Source organism: Artibeus jamaicensis, unplaced genomic scaffold (genome assembly GCF_021234435.1).
Source record: "Artibeus jamaicensis isolate MK-2021 breed Jamaican fruit bat unplaced genomic scaffold, CSHL_Jam_final contig_354, whole genome shotgun sequence".
NCBI classification, from domain to species: Eukaryota; Metazoa; Chordata; class Mammalia; order Chiroptera; family Phyllostomidae; genus Artibeus; species Artibeus jamaicensis.
In genome coordinates, this window is record NW_026521803.1 from 12,480,030 (window position 1) to 12,497,845 (window position 17,816).

Below are 17,816 nucleotides of genomic sequence, written 5' to 3' on the forward strand. Positions count from 1 at the left end.
ATTTTGTCATGTCTCATCCACAATGTTGCAAACCCCATGAGCTGGGGTTTGCATCATTGGGCTTTTAGAAATAACAAAATTCAAACTTATGAGATTTTAAATAAAAAGTGTTCTGATTTGTAAAAACAAAGGAATAGGCATTTTAGCATTATTATACCAAAATTATCTTAACCTAAGCGATTATAGGTATTTGCTGTAAAAATATTTCTAGTCCCTCAGTCACTACTTGTTACAACACAGTTTTTTATGTCACTGACAACTTTTATTCAAAATGATCACTCAAGTGCCTCTTTCACACAATTCCAACAGATACCAAGTTTTCGCTTGAGTCTTTCATTCAGTTTGTTATCATGAGGTGGAAGAATAACATGGGAAAATAGTAACCAATACTGTATTTTGAAGATATTCAGAAGACAAGACGAAACTAAGGGGGGAGGAAATGGAGTGGGGAGCAAAGGGCAGGGGAGGCTAGGAAAAAGAAAAAAACTCTGAAAATAAAAATAAAATTAAAAAAAAAAAAAGAATGTATATTCAAACATGGTGACATATTGGCTTTTTGGCCTATTATGAGCATAGCTTTAATCCATGACGTAAAAGAGATAAGAGACTTTCTACACAGATGGGGTATTTGAGTTAATGGATGCTGAAGGGTCTCTACTAATTGTGCTCCTTACAACTTAGCTACTGAGGTTTGTTGCTGTGTGTTGAGGAAAAGTCCCAAATGATGGTGCTAAGCATTTTGCTAATAAAATCTGCTCAGCTGAAAACTCTCCATTACCCACTTACTCATCTTTAGGTACAGATGCTGCCAAGTAGGGAGGAATGTGATTAGAAAAACTCAGAGGAGGAAGGGAAATAGAAACAGATTGACTAGAAATCATTCGTGCAGCAGATTTCACTGGCCTACTGGGTGATAGCCTCTTAGGTGGTGAGATTCATTTACACTAGATGGTACGTGAACTGTTTTCTATTCTCTTTAACAGATGCCATCTTTTCAGCATGGAGTTTCTGTACCCCATATCTTCTCACATGAGTGTGTGTATACTGACACTATTTGTGCTAATAGTGAATAACTCATAAAAGAGTTCTTAGAAATAAAATTTTTTTTTCTGGAAAATGAAAGAAAAAGAGAACATTTTATGGTTGGTGGGAACGAAGCTTTCCACTTCAATTCTCGTTGTATGTCCACGTCAGCTCTGTCTAGGCTCTGTGAGGGAGAATTGTCAGTGGGCAATAGGTTATCCCAGTGTATACCATTACTGCCCCTCCAGTTTTTAATCTCTTCTTAGGTGATAAATTGTGTTTCTCTTAGACTAGATTCACTTGATTTTTCACTTAAGAATAATTTAATGCTCAACAGGAACCCAGAGTGAGTCTATGCTCACCTTGATTGAGCAAATGCTTTGGAAAACAAACAAACCTACCACGTCGTAAATATAAATATATGTATCCTGGAGTCTCATAACCAATTGCTTCAGTGTTGGTGTAGAAGTTGGGGCACTGATTTGGGTGCTCATCAGGGGGGTCATTTAATTAATGGAAGCTCCAGAACAAGTTGTGGCATAGCACACGGTGAAGAGAGGATTTCAGAAGGAGAAACACGGGTTCAGATTCCAGTGCTGCCACTCACAGCTGTGTTTCTGTAACCGAAGGCATTTAGAGCAGCATTGAATGGAGGCTGTGCATGCGCTGTGAGGGGCAATGGCCTGTGGTCGTTCCAGTGTGTGGTTGAAGGCAAGGTATTCAAACTAACTCTGACTCCCTTGATTTGACTCCTGTCTCCCAGGATTGCTGTTGTGGGGTTTAAATGAGATAATTTTATGTAAAATTTAGCCTCGTGCCTACACATGGAATGCTCATTAAGCACTTAATATTAATGCTAAACATTATTATTAACAATTTAGTGTTAAACAGAGCAGGACCTAAAAATTACTAAACCTTTTAAGCCCGAGTTTCCACCTATATAAAAAAAGATTAAAATATGCATTCTCATATCATTGTTGTGACACATAAATGAGGTAGCACATTGAGTGACTAGCATAATTATCGGTTGTAATTATTCAGAAGCATTCTGAGTGCTTGAGTGAGAATTATCTGCATATTTGATCACTAATATATCTTCTAGTGTTGCTCATAAACAATGTTCTTTGTTCCAACCATTATTTTCTTCTTGGTGCTCATGCATTTAAAACAACTGAGGGCCATTTCCTCCTCTTCCCTTTGCCATGGCAATGTATTTCCACAGACTATGGTCAATTGTTGACTTCCACAGATGTCCTTACACAATATTATAACTTTGTTGGCTTCTGATTAAAGAGGTGAGTCTTTGACATTTACACCTAAGTTCTTCTAGATATGAAGCCATCTGACCTTTGATAAAGCCCAACTTAGTTAACCACCATTAGTGCCCCCACTCTTTGTTTGATCCTTGGAGTCTTGCTTTCAAGCATTGAAAAAGAGACCCAAGTTGGACAGCTTTTTATAAGCAGAACTTCCAATTTTAGAAGGTAGGTTTTTAAGAGAATTAAGGGATAGGATCTTTACTAGCTCTAGTGCTAAGCTTGCAAGGAGAAACTTTCTTTAAGTCAACATCGTCTCTTTGTGTGCATGGCCGTTTTGATAAGAATAGTGCAAGGTAATGCAATCCCACTTTAAATTTAGACGTTGTAAAGTTCAAGCTACACTGAAAAGGCAGCAGTGAGTGGCAGTGCCACACTTACATTCAAGAAAAAAGTCAGGTGCCCGAGTCTTGAACTCAGCAAACAGTTTAACTTTCTATAGGCAATTATGGAATGGAATGTAGACGTAAGAATGGAATAAAGGTGTGGGTTTCCCTGCATTTCAGTTCTTTCATTCCCTGCATGACAACTATTCCCAGAGAACAGGTGCAGTCTTAAATTGTCCCTTTCGTTTTTGGTTTAGATTCCTTACCTGGAGGGCAGAGGATAACACTTGGTTCCTGCCTCCTACAAACCAATGACCATTTGAGCTCTCCAAGGTGCAGGGGACAGACTGACAACCGGTCCTAGTTCCTCTGGCTACCAGGGTAATGATTTAGTGAGCTGAAGAAGTTATATTTGACCAGCAATTGGTTGGGTGCTTATAATGTGCAAAGTCTGATAGCTGACACAGAAATGAGCCAAATGTGGTTTCTTTGCTTTGGGATGACACTATCTAGCTGCAAAATCATAGAGGGATATAAACAAGTAGAGCATGGAGTAGAAAATGCAAGCCTATAGCAAAGAGGCAGAAAAATAATATAGGAGCATAGAAGAAGGAAAGATTATTCTTACTTATTAAAGGAGGAGAGCTTCATGGAAAAGACAGTACTTGCATTATGTCTTGGAATATGAGAAATGTTGTGCATGCAGTGAAAGGGGTGACTAGGTGGGTGGAAGAGTGTTATGTAGGACCCGATAGTTTTACATAAAGGAATAGAATCAGTACTCAGTCTAAGGAGATGGGGAGCTTGCTTTCCAAAGGATTATGTGATTATAGGGCTTCATATTTCATATTCAAAGTTTAGGATTTTATCCTGTAGAGGACAGACAAGTGAATTCAATCTTGGCGTTTTTATCAGAATCACATATTGAGTTTTTAAAGTCCATGCATGATCGCTCCCTACATTTGTGAGTCTTAAAATATTAATGGAGGCCCACATACTGTATGCCTAAGTATTTAAAGTTTTAAAATAACAGATGCACAAAACCTGGCTCTTGTTTCCCTCCAGGGTGTGCAGTCTGTTTCAAGGACTGCTCTTGGCCTGGAAAGTAAACAGGCCCCACCCTCCCTGAGGGCCACTGGCCACTGGGGGCCTGAGGGATCACATGACTTTCATGAAGAGGGCAGAGCAGACGCTGAACTCGGCAGGGGACTTCTTGGCAGTGGCCAGACCTGCCCACATCCAGTAAAGCTCTTTAGGTCCCTGCAGGGCAGGTTCTCTTGCCTCCTGCCTCACTTCCCTGACTCAGGATTGCCAGGCAGTTCTAAGTATCACATGAAACTACACCCACCCACTCCAGCCACCTCTAGAGCGGAGGGGAGGGTAGAAGTACTCTTACCAGAAGAATGCCGTCTGCCTACCTATCGTTCTGCTTTGGAGGAAACTGACTTGAAGCTAAAGCAGCCCCTCTTTTCTGGTTTCAAAGGGCAAAGGCTGATTTTTTTTATCCTCCAGTCTGACTTCATCCCAACTGACAAGACACCTGGTCTGTCTCTCTCCAATATTCTGTTCGTACTCAATTGCTCATGGGACTTTAAGGCTAATAATCACTGCTAAAAATGGGCAAGGTGTTTCTGTTTAATTATTGTTGGTTGGCATAGGAGAGTGGGTGACTGGCATTTTGGAAAGTGAAGTGAAACAGAAGAAGGATAATGGAAAGGTGGTGAAACTGCAGCAGCAGAGCTGTGAGAAGCCACCGAGGAAGCAAAACCAGGGTCTGGGGGAGCGGGGGCTGTGGGTTGGGCATAGAGGAGGAGCTGAATTGGAAAGGGCTCCAAGTGATGGCATCAGAAATGCTGGGGAGAGCAGGGAATCCTAACCATCAGACCAGGAGGTAATGGAGGGAGACTAGCCTTTGGGTAGTGAGCACCCAATGCAATATATAGATGACGTATTGTAGAACTGTACACTTGAAAATTATATAATGTTACCAACGAATGACACCCCAATAAACTTAATTAAAACATTGGCAGTGGTCAGAGGGAAAGATGGAGTGGAGACGACTCAAGTTTCTAGCTTGTCATAGGTTAAATTGTCTTCCCAAACAGATACGTTGAAGTCTGTACTCCTGCTACCTGTGAACATGGGCCTGTCTGGAGACAGGAATCGTTGCAGATGTAATCAAATGAAGATGACATCATTAGGGTGGGCCCCAAGACAATATGGCTGGTGTCCCTATAACAAGAGGGAGGACAGAGAGGACACCCAGGGCAGACAGCCATGTGATGATGGAGGCAGAGATAGGAGTGATGCAGCTGCAAACCAACATTTGCCAGTGATCATCAGCAGGGTCCTTCCCTGTAGGTTTCAGAGGGAGGGTAGTCCTGCAGACACCTTGATTTTGGATTGCTAGCCTTCATAACTGTGAGAGAATAATATGTCAGTGCTGTTTGAAAGCACTGAATCTGTGACAGTTCATTACCACAGCCCCAGGAAACAAGTGCATCAGCTGTAACAGCACCCATGCTGATACCTCACTCTGACCCGAGTGACTGGTGCAGGGAAGCTTTTGCCATAGCCAGCGCCTGACCTGTCCACGTTCCCTGTAACATGCGCATCTTCTCCACAAGCAACAGAACCCCAAGCGGTGTCCCTCTTTGTCACCTAGCTGTACTAACTCACTATGGCTTTCAATGATCTGCTGCACAAAAAGGCATAAACAGAAGGTATTACTTTCCTACAGATTTCAATTGTCTACTGTATAATAAGGCAATTTGCAGAAGTGAAGTTGAAAGATTTTTACAGTCAGTTTTCCCATTTTCTAATTTGGTTTGGAAGGTAGTTTTGGTACCATTTGAAGCTATTATCTTTAATCTACCTAGTGAAAAATTATTCAGAAAACCTACAGGAGATTTCATCTCCACAAGGAATGTTTTTCAGATAGCGAATTGTGGCAGGATTGAATTGCCAAAGAGACAGCTGAAAAAAATGGGTCATGCGTTTGTCCCGTTCTGGGACACAGGCTGCCAAGAGGTTCTCTGCTCATTTTGGTCCTCTTCTCATAAACAAGCTGCTTTAACAAGTTACTTTTAAAAAGCATACTTATTTCCCTAGTGAATTACACAGGACGAGGATCCAACCTTCCCTCCAGAGAACTCAAAACAGTTGTTTGTTCTCAGAGCTCAGGTGTGGTAAAATAGCTGTGGGCTAAAAATGCATGCTGGAGGTGGGCCAGTAGGCTAGAGCTTGCTTTCCGCTCCAGCCTGATTTCTCACACTGGTGTGCAACTTCATAGCTTGGCTAATGAGGATGGCGGAGGGGGAGGGCTCAATTTTCTATTTCAATTTAATTACACAGTCTATAGTGCCTAGTGGGAAGGATTTGGGGGCAAGATTAATGCTCAGCAGTGCTCTATTTTACATTCCTTTTTGAGAAAGAGCACTGTATTGATTATCCAAAGTGAGTTTTCAAAAATGTTTTTGAAGAGCCAAATTGTTTTGGTGGCAGAGTGATTTAAAGACAAGGAGGGAGTAACTTTATTTCTTGGCTCTTTGTCAAAATTTAGATAAACTGAAGGTATAAGATGCCTCTTGGAATTGGATTGCCAGAGAATTCTTGAGAGTGAAGAGTGCCTTCCTACTTGGGAGAACAAAGAATAGAAATCCCACTGTAGAATTAGAAATTCTAGCTGGCAGACACTGATTGAATAACACAACTACCTGTTCGGAAAATGACTTTATAACGAATACACTTAAAACCCTCCCCTCTTATGTTAAAGTCTAAAAAATTTCACTCTTTTATTGGGATGGGATACCATTATGATTTTTACTGGCATCAAATCAATGTTTAAGATTATGAATAATATTTGCTGTTCTATTTTGGTGCCTACATAATTCTACTAGTTCAGCCAAATGTTTAAAAAAAAAAGCAAGTGAGAAGTAGCCTTAATATATTTCCTGACCAACTATTTTAACTTTTTAAAACAGAAAATAGGTCCACCACAGATACTATCTTTCTTGGGTACAGCACTCCTTTCCATCCCGCATCAGCCTGGGGGAATGCAACAGCTCCACCCTGGGAAGCTTGTGCCCCGCTGAGGAGTCAGTCAGCTGCCTGGGCTGCAGTATAGAGGCTCTGGGCAGACTCAGGGGGTGTCAGGGACTGAGTTCTGTGGCTTTGGAGTGGGGGTTACTTTCCCAAAAACCTTACTGGTGCTTCCCCCTCACGGGAGATCTGCTAGCTTCACTCTTTGGGCTCTTGCTCTTCTGACTTCTGGTGGCTCCACCCTGCTGAGAACAGGGCAGAATCACAGACAGACTAAGCCGTGTGACTCTGGGGCAGAAGCTTTCCCCCCATCTTTCCCCAGGCCTCCCATTCAGGGAGATCCATCCTTCCAACTCCTGGTGGCCCTGCCCTGCTGAGATAAAACTGGGCAGAATCTGGGACAGACTGAGTTGTGTTGGCTTAGGATGGGGGATATTTTTCCCTCACATGACCTCCCTTCACACAGCCAAATCTTAGTCCATTTGGGCCTCATAAACTCTGCTGGCCTCACCCTGACAACTGAGACTCCACCCTACCACAAAGGTGTGTGGTCACAACTAGACTTGTTATACCCTGGGAAATTTGCTGAGTGGCCTCAGACCCAGCACTGGAACTGAGTTTTAACCTGTATCAGTTGGGTGAACACCACTCACCCTTACCTGGTAACTCACTGAAAACTTACCTCACACAACTCAAATACTGCCAGAGGGTCTTTTGGTAACTGAGCTTAACAGGCAGCCAGCAGGTGAAGGAAGGCAGAGGCAGACTTTGGGGTGCCTTGGGGGCATTTGCTAACATGTCCCTAACACAGTACTGGTTTTTTAATTTTAATTAATTTTATTTAGTTATTTTTCAAGTACAGTTTTTTGTCTATTTTTCCCTTCCCAGCCTCCCCCGCCCCTTGCTCCCCACCTCCCTCCCATTTCTACCCCCCTTAGTTCTCGTCCCTGTGTCCTTCCTATTTGTTTCTCCAAATGCCTCCCCCTTTTTCCCCTTAACTTCCCTTCCTTCTCCCCTCTAGTCACTGCCCACTTTTTCTCTATTTCAGTGTCTTTGTTTTTTTTTTTCTGCTTGCTTGTTTGTTTTGTTGTTTAGCTTCCTGTTAAAGGTGAGATCATATGGTAGTTGTCTTTCAGCGCCTGGCCTATTTCACTCAGCATAATGCTTTCCAGTTCCATCCATGTTGTTGCAAAAGGTAGTAGCTCCTTCTTTCTCTCTGCAGCATAGAATTCCATTGTGTATATGTACCACAATTTTTGGATCCATTCATTTACTGATGGGCACCTAGGTTGCTTCCAACTCTTGGCTATTGTAAATTGTGCTGCTATGAACATTGTGGTGCATAGGTTCTTTGATATTGATGTTTTAGGATTCTTAGGATATAATCCTAGCAGTGGAATTGCTGGGTCAAAAGGCAGGTTAATTTTTATTTTTCTGAGAAAATTCCATACTGTTTTCCATAATGGTTGAACCAGTCTGCAATCCCACCAACAGTGAAAAGGACTTGAACAAACACTTCTCCAAGGAGGACATACAGAACATTCAGAGACACATGAAGAGATGCTCAATACCGTTAGCTATCAGAGAGATGCAAATTAAAACCACAATGAGATACCACTTTACACTGGTCAGGATGGCTATCATAAACAAAGCAACAAACAATAAATGTTGGAGAGGGTGTGGGGAAAAGGGGTCCTTAGTTCACAGTACTGTTAAAACTTGGCTTTACTGTGCAGCTTGGTCCTTTCCTCACACACTTAGGCCCAGCAGAGGCAGCCACAAACTGTGGATTGCTTTGTAGCTACAGATTGTACAGGGCCAGCAGTAGGCAGTGTCTGACATTGGTCTGTACCAGAGTACCTCCCAAGAGACCCCAGAATGAACACACCCAGATGCCATCTTCAGAAAACATCAGAACAGGATCCAATTAGTGTCACAAGAGGCATATCCAAAGGGAGATCTTGATAGGCACCAGACCCTGCTGAGGTGAATTCTGGTTCATGTGGTCAGTACCTGTATAGCTGCTCATATACTGTGGTCAGGGTTGATTCTCAGTCAGTCAACCTGAGGGTTGACTCCACGCTTTCATGGGCCAATAGCAATCAAGACTCAATTACAGCAGGAGGGGCCACATAACTCACCCAGTTCAAGTGATGAAGGAGACTACATCACTGGGTCCCACAGGACGCCTACTATGTAAGGCCACCCTACGAAGACAGGGAGTCACAGCAGATCTATCTAATACATAGAAATAAACACAAAGAGGCAGCCAAAATGAGAAGACAAAGAAACATGCCCCAAATAAAAGAACAGGAGAAATTTCCAGAAAAAGAGCTAAATGAAATGGAGACAAGCAATTTATCAGATATAGAGTTCAAGAAAATGTTTATAAGGATGTTCAATGAACTCAATGAAAACTAAACAGCATGAAAAGGGACATAGAAACCATAAAAAGTGCCAGAAATGAAGAATACACTGGAAGGAATAAACAATAGGTTGGGTGAACTAGAAGACTGAATTAGTAATTAGTAAGACAAGGTAGAAAAAAATACCCAATCCTAGTAGCAAAACAAAAAGAGGATTAAAAAATGAGTTTAAGCCCGGGCTGGTATGGCTCAGTGGAATGAGTGCCAGCCTGCAAACCAAAGGGTCACTGGTTTAATTCCTAGTCAGGGCACATGCCTGGGTTGCAGGCCAGGCTCCTAGTAGGAAATGTGTGAGAGGCAATCACACATTGATGTTTCTCTCCCTCTCTTTCTCCTTCCCTTCCCCTCTAGAAGTAAAAAAAATAAAATCTTTAAAAAATGAGTTCAAGAGACCTTTAGGACAACATAAAGTGTAACAACATTTGTGTCACAGGAGTACAAGAAGGAGATGAGAGAGGGTATGGGATCAAGAATATATCTGAAAAAATAATGACTAAAAACTTCCCAACTTGGTGAAAGAGAGATACACATGAGTCTAGGACCTGCAGAGAGTTCCAAACAAGATGAACCCAAAGAGGCCTACACAAAGACACATTGTAATTAAAATGGCTAAGGTTAAAGACAATGAAAGAATCTTAAAAGCAGCAAGAGAAAGACAATTAGGTACCTACAAGGGAGCTCCGATAAGTCTGACAGTTGATTTCCCAACAGAAACATTTGAAGCCAGAAGCGATTGGCATGAAATATTCAAAGTGATGTAAAGCAAGGGTATACAACCAGACCTACAACCAAAACTACTTTACCCAGTAGGGCTATAATTTAAAGTTGAAGGAGAAATAAAGAGCTCCCCAGACAAGATGAGGCTAAAGGACTTTGTTACTATTAAATCAGTATTACGAGAAATGTTAAAGGACCTCTATAATAGGAAGAAGCAGAAAAAATAAAAAGAGGTACATAGTTAAAAGAATAAAATGTCAATAAATACAGACCTACCAATAGTCACTTTAAATGTAAATGGCTTAAATTCTTCAGTCAAAAGATAAAGAGTAGTTGAACAGATAAGAAAATAAGCCCCATATATATGCTGTCTACAAGACACTCACCTCAGAGCAAAATATACACACAGGCTAAAAGTAAAAGGACGGAAAAAGATATTTCATGGAAATGGAAAGGAAAAAAGCTGGGGTAGGAGTACTTTTATCTGACAAAATAGACTTTAAAACAAAGGCTATAGTAAGAGACAAAGACGAATACTGTGTAATAATAAAGGAAGCAGTCCAACAGAAGAATATAACCCTTGTAAGCATTTATGAACCCACCATAGGAGCACCTAAATAAGTAGAGCAAATCTTGATGGACATAAAGGGAGAGATCAACAGTAATACGGCCATAATAAGGGATTTGAACACCCCACTGACATCTATGGATAGATCTTCTAGCAGAAAATCAACAAGGAAATGGCAGCCTAAATAACACACAAGATCAGACAGATTTAATTGATAGTTTCAGAGCATTTCACCCCAAAGCAGGGTAATGTACATTCTTTTCAGTGCACTTGGAACGTTTTTCAGGATAGACCACATGTTATGACACAAAACAAATCTCAGTAAATTTAAGAGGACTGAAATCATATCAAGCACCTTCTCTGTCCATAATGGGTAAAGCTGAAAATCTAATCACAAGAACAAAAAAAACTGAAAACACACAAAGACATGGAGGCTAAATAATATGCTAATGAACAATGAATGTGTTAACAATGAGCTCAAGGAAGAAATTAAAAGATTTCTTGAAACACATGAAAATGAGAATGCAACAACCCAAATCTATGGGACACAGGGAACACATACCTAAGAAAGAAATTCATAGAATTACAGGACTATTTCAAGAAACAAAACAAACCTCAAATAAACAATCTAACTTACACTTAAAGGAACTTGGAAAAGAACAACAAACAAATCAAAAGTGAGTAAAAAGAAGAAATTAAAGATCAGAAAGCACAAATAAATACAAGAGTCTAAAAAACAACACTAAAGATCAATGACACTAAGAGCTGATTCCCTGAAAAAATAAACGAGAATGACAAACCTCTAACCAGACTTAAGAAGAAGAAAAGAGAGAGGACCCAAATAAATATTATCAGAAATGAAAGAGAAGTAACAATTGACACCAAAGAAATACAAAGAATTATAAGAAGATATTAAGAAAAACTATATATATGCCAACAAATTGGACAATCTGGAAGAAATGGATCAATTCCTAGAAACATACAATCTTCTGAAATTGAATCAGGAAGAATCAGAAAATATGAATAGACAGATTGCAACTAATTAAATGGAAGCAGTAATTAAAAAAACTGACAATAAACAAAAAATTCTGGACTGAATGCTTCACAGGTAAATTTTACTAACCATTCAAAGAACTAACACCTATAGTTTTAATTATTTTAAAAAATGCAAGAAGAAGCAAGACTCCTAAGCTCACATTATGAAGTCAGCATTATCCTAATTCCAAAACCAGGTAAAGACACTACAAAGAAAGAAAATTATAGGTCAACATCCCTGATGAACATAGATGTTACAATCTCCAAGAAAATATTAGCAAACCAGATCCAGTAACACATAATAACATTATACACCAAGATCAAGTGGGGATTATTTCAGGTATGCAGGGTTGGTGTAATATCTGCAAATCAATAAATGTAATACATTACATAAACAAAATGAATAAAAATCACATGATCATATCAATAGATGCAAAAAAGTATTTGATAAAATCCATCACCCATTTATGATAAAAACTCTCAGCAAACTGGGAATAGAGGGAACATAACTCAACCTAATAAAGGCCATATATCACAAACCCAGAGGCAACATCATACTCAATGGGCAAAAACTCAAATCATTTTCCTTAAGATCAGGAACAAGACAGGAATGTCTGCTTTCATCACTCTAATTCAACATAATAATGGAAGTCCTAGCCACAGCTATCAGACAAGAAGAAATAATAGGTATCAAAATTGGAAAGGAAGAAGTAACACTGTCATTATTTGCAGATGGCATTATACTGTATATAGGGAATCCTAAAGTTTCCAACAAACAACTACTAGAATGACTTTAGTAAAGTAGCAGGATACAAAATAAACATCTGGAAATCAGTTGCATTTTTATGCATCAATAATGAAATATCTTAAATGGAAACTAAGAAAACAATCCCATTTAAAGTTGCATCAAAAAAAATTCCTAGGAATAAATTTAACCAAGGATAGAAAAGATGACTACTCAGAAAATTACAAGACTTTGAAGAAAGTGATGAAGATACAAATAAATGGAATCATATACCATGTTCATAGATAGAAAGAAATAACATTATTAAAATGTTCATACCACTCAAAGCAATCTACAGATTCAATGCAATTCCTGTTAAGATACCAAGGGTGTATGTCACAGAACTAGAACAAATATTCCAAAAATTATATAAAACCACAAAAGACCCCCAAATATTGACAGCAATCTTAAGAAAGAAGAACAAAGTTGGATGAATTGCACTACCTGATATTGAACTACACTACAAGGTCATAGTAATAAAAAAGCAAGGTATAAGTGTAAAACAGACATATTTATACAAGGCCTGTCCAGAAAGTATCCACCCATGTAGTGTCAAAAATAAAACTATTTATTGAAGATACAAGGTAGAAGAAACACTGTACATAGGACAGTGATGCCTCAGTCCCCTTTAAAGCAGGTAGCTTGGGACCTCAGATAGTTTGCCAATTGCCATCAGTTGCCTCATCATATTTTCTTGAATCTCATTGACAGTCTGAAATCTTTTCCTTTTCAAAGGTGATTTTAGTTTGGGAAAAGCCAGAAGTTGCAGGGCACCAAATCTTGGCTGTAGGAGGGTTTGAGTCCCATGGACAATTTTATGTTTCACCAAAAATCTCTGCATGAGATGTGATGTATGAGTGGGCATGTTTTTGTGATGGAGCTGCCAAATACTCATTGCCCATAGCTGCAGCTTTCTGAATTATTTGAATAATTTCCACAAAGGAATGTTCAAGCTAAATGCAAAATTTGATATAGATTTGTTGCCCTACTTGCTTAGTCATTTGGAATGTCTTGGCCACACAGTACACAAGCTCACTCAATGGCATCTACCGTCCCCACTGACTAGTACAGTGAAGTCATCACTGTTCACCCATGTGCATTGGAGTTCACTCTTTTTTGCTGCCAGGATACACCAATGTTACATAAACTGTTCTTGTTTTATGAACAATGGCTGGACTTTTTTATGTACAGATATTATAGATGAATGGAAAATAATAGAGAGCCCAGAAATAATCACATGCCATTATGGTCAATTAATATTTGACAAAGGAAGCAAGAACATACAATATAGTAAAGACAGTTTTTTCAGTAAATGGTGTTGGGAAAAATGGACAGACACATGCAAAAAAGCATGAAACTAGACCTTCTTACACCATACACAAGAATAAATCCAAAATGAATTAAACACTAAATGTAAAACTTGAAACCATAAAAATCCTAGAAGAAAACCTAAGCAGTAAAATCTTGGACATTGCTCACAGCAATATTTTATATGATATTTCTCCCCAGGCAAGGAAAACAAAAGAAAAAAAGAAACAAGTGGGACTATTTCAAACTAAAGAGTTTTTGCACAGCAAAGGAACACTTCAATAACATGAAAAGACAACCTCCTGAATGAGAGAACACGTTCACCAATGATAAATTTAATAAGAGCTTAATATCCAAAATTCGTAAAAAAACCCCCATAAAACTCAACACCAAAACAAACAAATAAAACAAACAATACAATACAATTAAAAAATAGGCAAATAACTTGAATAGACACTTCTTCAAAGAGAAGATACAAATAGCCAACAGATATAGGAAAAGATGCTCAATGTCACTAGTCATCAGGGAAACACCAATAACACCACAATGAGATCAGATATCACCTCTCACCTTGTGGGGAATTACCCTGCCTGGTTTCAGAAGCTGTAACCTCACCTGGCTAAGGCTGAGTAAAGGACCTTGGGACCATAAGCTACTAAGGAGACAAAGCTTATCTCCCTGTCAGGGGCACCGCCTCTGCTACCTTTTACTTCTCCTTATGTGGTGCTGGGCAGATGACTGGTTAGTCAATGATGGGTAAGATTACTCAAGGAGGGACGACCTAAAACAGGCACGGTCACAAAGAGGCCCTCAGGGATGGATTTTGGTGTCTATAGAAAAAGGGGGTGATGGACCCTCACCCCTCGGCTTTGACATAGCCTGAGTCCTCATTCTGTCTGCAAGAAGTCTCCTAATCTCTCAGCTGCCTTACTTCCCCTACCTGACTTAAGCCCGAAACATGTCAGAGGGTGGGGCAACCCTGGGCAGGAACAGGTGGTTCCTTGGGGTGATCAGGCCTAAAAAATAATGCATAAAATCCTGTGAAAACTGCTTTGCTAAGAATGTTCTTAATTTTCTGATAAGAATCCAAGAATGAAATGAGTTTGTTCCCTAAACTTTTATGGCCCTTTAGTTAACTGACCCTGACTCAGAAGAAGCCCTCATAGTTCTTCAAATGTTATCTATTGTTTGATGATTACTGCCTGACAATGACTGATGAACTTTACCTGTATTTCTGTGCAAATTGAACTTAATAAGAACTCATTGAGGAACAGCCTCCTGGCTCTTCTCCTTTGAGAGATTGGCTACCTTTCCTACCCAAGCAGATCATGTCTTGTAGACTTATTCACATCCAAGGTGGCTGGGGGGGGCCCTGTGCAAGGAGTCCCCCCACACTACTTGTTAGAATGGCTATCACCAACAAATCAACAAACAACAAGTGCTGGTGAAGATGTAGAGAAAAGGGAAGCCTTGTGTACCACTGGTGGGAATTTAAAGTAGTATTTTCACTGTGGAAAGCTATATGGAGTTACCTCAAAAAATTAAAAGTGGAAATGCCTAATGACCCAGCAATGCCACTTCTGGAAATATATTTGAAGAAACCCAAAACACTAATTCAAAAAAGTGTATGCACCCCTATGTTCATTGCAGCATTATATACTACTTACAATAGCCAAAATATAGAAGCAGCCCAAGTGCCCATCAGGAGATGGGTGGATAAAAAAGTTGTGCTACCTTCACACAATGGGATACTACTCAGCTGTACAAAAAAGGGAAATCTTACCTTTTGTGACAGCACGGATGGACCTGGACAGCATTATACTAAGTGACATAATTCAGTCAGAGAAAGACCAGTACCCTATGATCTTGTATGGGGGGCAAAAGACCCAAAACAGACCCATGAGGGGCAAGATACTATTACTGAATGAACCCCCCATTCTCCCAGGGTCCCCCTGTACTAGGATTGCCTTTCTCACCACCAGGGAATCATAGCTCTCAATGCCACAGATTGGTGAAAAGGAAAGAAAGTATTTATTCAAAAGTTATACAGACTTAGATGTCTTCATTAAAATCCCAAGGTCCCTTAAAACACCCACAAATGCACATGGTCCTTCCTCCCCACCTTTGCCCAGTCCGGGGTACCATATCTCAGGAAAAAGAAGTCTGTGGCTCAGGTAGCCCCCAGTTCTTCCCAGTAATCCATGCTCTGCTGGAAGGCCTCCTGAGGCCTTCCAGCACCATCAGCTGTGTCCCTGTGATCTCTGGTTCTTAATCCAAACCCATGTGGCACCTTCTCTTGGCCCACTAGCAAGAGTCCTTTCACTCCTTTCCTTCCTGCAGTATCTCTCCTGCATTCTTCCAAACTGCTAAGGGAGAGCTCCATATTGCTGCTACATCTTGCTTTCCAGCTTCCTAAGCTGCATAGCAAAGGGAAACCCAAAGTTGCATGGTTCCTCTCTTGTACCTAAGCTGTGTGGGTCAGACCTGTATGGCCACCGTGCCTGGGTTTAAATCCCAGTGCCAATCTTCCTTTGCAGCCCCATTTCTGACTCTTCCCACAATTGACTACACCCCTGCCAGCATTCTTGGATTTCTTTTCCCAGCTTTTCTGGGCTGCTATAGTAAGTCCAGGCAGGCGTGGCCCTGGAGCATGGAGCCAACCATCTCCAAGCTCTCACGCAGGCCCTGTAACCAGGGGGAGTTACCTCCCACTTATATCCTAGGATATAGTCACTTCCATCCCCCTGGCTCAAAGCATGGCCACAGCCATTTAACCTATCCATGAAACTAGTTAAAAGTCTTAGATATATAAAATGACTGTTCTAGAGGTTATTCACAAAACTGTTGGTACGCAAAATAACTCATTGGTCCTGCTCCAAGTGTCCTATCCCCCAGTTCAGACTTGTGGGGGTGAGGGCATCCTGTATTTTTAATATTTTATGGACACCCTGAGTTCTGGACCCCATTACAAAGCCCCTCTTTGCTGGGGTGCTGGCTGTATCCTGTTACAATTTCACTTATATGTGGAATCTAATGAACAAAATAAGCTAACAAACAAAATAGAAACAGACACATAGGTACCAAGAACAGACCGATAGCTGTCAGAGGGCAGGAAGTTTGGGAGCTGGGTAAAAAAGTGAAGGGATTAAGCAAAAGAAAAAAAGCCCCTCAAAACCCAAATAACTCCTCATAGACACAGACAACAGTATGGTGGTTACCAGAAGGAAAGGGGGAGAGAGAAGAGGTAAAGAGAGAAAAATTAGGGATGGAAGGAGACTGGAGTGGGGTGGGGAACACATGATATAAAATAGAGATGATGTATTGTAGAATCGTACACCTACCTGAAACTTATACAACTTTGTGAACTAACTTCACCCCAAGAAATTCAATTAAAAACAAAAGAAGAAAATAGGTCTCTTTATAGAGAAAAGTATTTCATATGTGACTTAAATAAATAAGAATGATATTAATATAGACTTTACGGTTTAACTGTTGTTTGGCCTTACCAAACCCCTTGAGTACCTACAAACAATTGAAAATGCAGTGATAAAGAAACTAAGCTGAAAGGCAAATAAACTGTTTGAAATGGCTAACTGATTTTTTCATTGCACAATGATGGCATTTTTCAAGTATTGAGATGGCTGCTACTTGGAGTCAATATTTACATTTATATTCAAAAGCAAAATGGTACCTGATAAGCATTCGATTGTGCCTACAGTGCAGTATTTGCAGTATAGCATATTGCCAAACGACTTAACAATTTCTGAAGCTTGATGAGTTACAAGGGCATCTGGCACAGATTAGTTACAACTGGGACTTAATTTGGGCGGAATGACAGTGGAGACTAGAATGGGAACTTATTTCAAAGACCACTGGGAGAAGACTTTGAAAAATGTACCCTTGAATTGTATAAATGTAGATTTACCACTCTTCTGGACCAGGGTGAGTTATAATTTATGCCCCAGGAGAACAGCAACAGCAAAAGGCATGGAGGTTTGTGTGGGTGAGTGAAACCTGAGCACAGTTTGCCCCGGGTCACTGTCTGCATTCCCCAGCCCAGCGGCTCAGGCAGCACTGGGAGAAACTGTAGCTGGCCTGGCCTGTGGGAGGGGCGGTGGGGGAGGGCGCCAGGCAGCGGCTGGTGAAGGCCGGCCGTCCTTGGTTTGTATGTGTGGCTGCATGTCACAAATAAATTAGTAAAAAGCCTGGATGAGAGGACAGTGACGCAGACAGGAAGACATTGACTAACCGTGGGTAGACATCAAAGGCCTC

The 17,816-nt window shown here is 40.5% G+C and overlaps 1 protein-coding gene and 1 long non-coding RNA gene across 2 annotated transcripts in view; one reads left to right on the forward strand and one right to left on the reverse strand.

Annotated features, from left to right (window-relative positions):
• LOC128627278 (uncharacterized) overlaps positions 1-17,816 on the forward strand; it is a 254,879-nt gene that overhangs the window by 184,843 nt on the left and 52,220 nt on the right. The gene's annotated exons all lie outside the window — the stretch shown is intronic.
• Positions 1-17,816, reverse strand: part of CHST9 (carbohydrate sulfotransferase 9) — a 241,093-nt gene that overhangs the window by 23,297 nt on the left and 199,980 nt on the right. The gene's annotated exons all lie outside the window — the stretch shown is intronic.